The sequence below is a fragment of the Metopolophium dirhodum genome, chromosome 1 (assembly GCF_019925205.1).
Source record: "Metopolophium dirhodum isolate CAU chromosome 1, ASM1992520v1, whole genome shotgun sequence".
Lineage (NCBI taxonomy): Eukaryota > Metazoa > Arthropoda > Insecta > Hemiptera > Aphididae > Metopolophium > Metopolophium dirhodum.
The window spans coordinates 159,882,007-159,886,979 of NC_083560.1; the positions used below are offsets into that span (position 1 = coordinate 159,882,007).

The following is a 4,973-nucleotide window of genomic DNA, read 5'->3' on the forward strand; positions in this document are numbered from 1 at the left end:
ACTATAATAATTAATTTAATTAATAAAACATCATGAATTTCATTTATAGTTTTCATTTTATATATTGGAGGATTAATAATTATTTTTTTATATATCTCAAGAATTGCTTTTAATGAATTAAATATTAATAAAAATTATAAAAACATAATTTACAAAATAATTTTTATATTCTTAATATTAATTTACTTTAAATTATCTCTAAATATAGAAAATATGATTTATGAAAATAAATTTATATTTGAAGATAACTTTTACTTATTAAACATATTTATAATACCTAATAATATTTTAATCTATATAATTATATTTATTCTTTTTTTTATATTAATTTTAATTATCTGAATATTAAAAATTAATAAAGGACCAATTCGACAAAAAACCAATTAATGAAAAAAAACATAATAAAAATTATATCACCAATATTAAACTTACCAACACCTACTAGAATTAGTTTTATATGAAATTTTGGATCTTTATTAATAATCTGCTTAATTAATCAAATTTTAACAGGATTATTTTTAGCTTTCCATTATAAAACAGATATTAACTTAGCTTTTCAAAGAATTATTAATATAAATCGAAATATTAATTTTGGATGATTAATTCGTTCTTTCCATGCTAATGGGGCATCAATATTTTTTATTATAATTTATATTCATATTAGACGAGGAATTTATATAAATTCATTTAATTTTAAAATAACATGAATTGTAGGAGTATTATTATTATTATTAACTATAATAACAGCTTTTGTAGGATATGTATTACCATGAGGACAAATATCATTTTGAGGTGCAACAGTAATTACAAATCTTTTATCAGCAATTCCATATTTAGGAAATTCAATTGTAATTTGAATTTGAGGAGGCTTCTCTATTAGTAATGCTACATTAACACGATTTTTTTCAATTCACTTTATTTTACCTTTTATTATTATTTTATTTACTTTTATTCATCTTTTTTTTTTACATATAACAGGATCTAATAATCCATTAGGTATTAATAGAAATTTTGATAAAATCAGATTTTCACCTTATTTCTTAATTAAAGATTTAATTGGATTAATTATATTTATATGAATATTTTTCATTTTAACTTTAATTTTTCCTTATTTATTAAATGATCATAATAATTTTGATATAGCAAATTCAATAATTACGCCTAATCATATTCAACCAGAATGATATTTTTTATTTTCATATTCAATTTTACGAGCAATCCCTAATAAATTAGGAGGAGTTATTGCCTTAATATTATCAATTTTAATTTTATTGATTATACCTTTATTAAATAAAAAAAACTTCTTAAGAAATAAATTTTATCCTATAAATAAAATTCTATTTTGAATTTTTATTATAACATTTTTTATATTAACATGAATTGGTATACAACCAGTTGAATATCCTTTTATTTCAACAAGTCAAATTTTTACAACAATTTACTTTTCATATTTTTTTATTAATTTTTATATTATAAAAATATGAGATAAATTATTAACTTAATAAAATCAGTTAATTAATTTATTTAAAATATTTATTTTGAAAATAAAAAATAGAAATTAATTCTATTAACTTAATACTAAAATTAATGATATAAGTTAAATAATTTAATAGAAAAATTAAATATAAATAAAAATAAAGATAAAGGTAAAATTAATTTTCAAATTAAATATATTAACTTATCATAACGAAAACGTGGTAAAAACCCACGTAATCAAATAATTAAAAATATAAATGTTAAAATAAAAATATTTAAATAAAATTTATTCATTATTAAACCAAAAAATATTTCACATAATAATATACCTATAAATATAATTCTTATATATTCAGATATAAAAATAAAAATAAAAGATAAACTTCTAAATTCAATATTAAAACCAGAAACTAATTCTGATTCTCCTTCAGAAAAATCAAAAGGAGAACGATTCATTTCTGCTAAAAATCTAATTAATAATAAAATAAATATTAAAAAAAGAAAAAAAAAAAATTTAGAATTTATTTGATAAATATAAAAATCATTTAAATTAAATCTATTAATTAAAAATATTAAATTTATAATAATAATTATTATTCTTACTTCATAAGAAATTATTTGAGAAATAAAACGAATTATCCCTAAAACTGAATAATTAGAATTAGATGATCATCTAATTATTAAAAAAATATAAACTATTAAACTCGAACAACAAAACATATAAATTAAACCAAAACCTATAATATAATTTATACCAATATAAGGATAAATAAATCAAAAAAAAACAGAAATTAATAAACCTAATATAGGGGAAATTATAAAAATTAAAAAATTTATATTTCTAGGATAATTAACTTCTTTAAAAAATAACTTTAAACCATCACCTATAGGTTGAAAAACACCTTTAATAAAAAATTTATTAGGGCCTTTACGTAATTGAATATAACCTAAAACTTTACGTTCTAATAAAGTAAAAAAAGCTACTCTTATGAAAACTATTAAAAATAAAATCAAAAAATTAATAATTATAATAAATATAAAAATTACTATCTATAATTAAAATTATATAATTAAATTCTAAATTTAACACAATTATCTGCCAAAATAGTTAAATTAATTTAATTCACTTAATAAAAAAATTTAATTTAATTATTTAATCCTTTCGTACTAAAATAAATTATTTTTTAAAAGATAGAAACCAACCTGGCTTACACCGGTTTGAACTCAAATCATGTAAGAATTTAAAGGTCGAACAGACCTAATACTTAAAATTTTGCACCTAAGATTAATCTTAATTCAACATCGAGGTCGCAAACTAATTTTTAAATTTGAACTTAAAAAATTAATTACGCTGTTATCCCTAAAGTAACTTTTTCCTATAATTAAAAATTTTAATTCAAATAATCACTAAATAATGTAAAATTTTAAAAAAAGTTTAATAATTTTTTTTATCACCCCAATAAAATAAATAATAAAATTAAAATATTTATAATCCAAAAAAATTAAAATTAATATTTATAAAGTTTTATAGGGTCTTATCGTCCCTTTAAATAATTTAAGCTTTTTTACTTAAAAATAAAATTTTAATTATATAAATAATAAAGTTTATTTCTCATCAAATCTTTCATACAAGTCCTCAATTAAAAGACTAATTATTATGCTACCTTTGCACAGTCAAAATACTGCAGCTATTTAATAAATCATTGAGCAGATCCTATATTAAATTAAACTTAATACAATGTTTTTGTTAAACAGATGAAAATAATTTTTGCCGAATTCATAATTTATAAATATAAATTATACTAATTTAATCATTATTACTAAAAATTAAATATTAATTAATAAAATTTAATAAAAAAAATAAATAAATTTATAATAAATTAAAACTAAATAAATAATAAATTTTTACAAACTTATAATAAAAATTTCTATTCCTATAAATTATTAAAATAAATAAATTATTATATAAAAATTTTAAGCTTATCCCTAAAATAATTTAAATTTAAAATATTAATATATAAAATCAAAATAACTTTTAAAATTTTAAATTAAATTTAAATCTTAAATAACTAAATATAATATAACGAATTAAATTTCAAAACTAATATTATTTTATAAATATTTATAAAACAATAAATTAATAATAAAATTAACTCTATAAATTTTGAGAAATTAAAAAAAAATTAAAAATTTTAATTAACCCTGATACAAAAGGTACTAAAAATATTCTTTTTAAAATTTAACTAATTCTTTTACAATACTATTAAACTATAAATCTAAAAATTAATTTTTACTTAATACTAAAACCCTAAATAAATAAATTACTTTTATAAAAAATCAATAAAAAATAAATATATTAATAACTTTAATTTAAATAAAGTTTAACAACATCCTATCATTGTAAATGACATACTTAAATTTAGATATTTATTTATAAAAAATATAATCTTTCTAAATACACTTTCCAGTACATTTACTTTGTTACGACTTGTCTTATTTTTAATAAGAATGACGGGCAATATGTACATATTTTAGATCTTTATTCATATTAATTAAATAAATAAATTTACTATTAAATCCAATTTCATTTTAATTTTCATCTAAAATCCAAAAATAAAATTTAATGTAACCCATTATAAACTTATTTATTAACCACATCTTGACTTAACATAAATCATAAAAATAAACAAAGAAAATAAATTTTTAAATATATTCATGACAGCGATATATGAACTATTTAAAATAAGTAAAATTAATCGTGGATTATCAATTAAAAAACAGGTTCCTCTAATAAGACTAAAATACCGCCAAATTTTTTAAATTTAAAGAACATAACTATTAATTTTTTAGTAAATTAATTTAAACTTTTATAATAGGGTATCTAATCCTAGTTTTAAATAAAATTTAATAGAATAAAATAATTATAATAATAATTCTTAATTAAATTTTACTTTATTAAAAAAAATTAAATTATAAATTATACTTAATACTAATAACCAAACTATTTTACTTGTATATTATGTTTAACCGCAACTGCTGGCACATATTTAGTTTATACTTAAATTAATAATTAAATCTAAATCTCTTTAATATTTAATATTTAATACTGAGAATTATTAAAATCCTTTAAGAACTTATTAACAATCAAAAAATTTCATGTATTTTCTTAATTAAATAAAATTTTATAATAAAATAAATTATATTTATATATAAAATAATAATAATATGGTTTAATATTATTAAAATAAGCAATTTTTAATTAAATTTTAATTTTATTGAATTTATAATAAATTACAATTTTAAATTAAACAATAAAACTTAAGTAAATAAAAATAAATTTTCCAAATTTGAAGACAAAAATTATACACAATTATGTAGTTATACCCAAAAATTTCTCACAAAAATATTTTAATTAACGAATTATGATAAAAAATCGAATAAAGAATTTTTATTTTTACAATTTTTGAAAAACCAAATTATACAATTTTTAATAATTT

At 15.7% G+C, this 4,973-nt stretch overlaps 1 pseudogene; it reads left to right on the forward strand.

The window, feature by feature from the left end:
* Positions 1-371: 371 nt before the first annotated feature.
* LOC132936928 (cytochrome b-like) lies at positions 372-1,510 on the forward strand (annotated as a pseudogene).
* Positions 1,511-4,973: the final 3,463 nt, after the last annotated feature.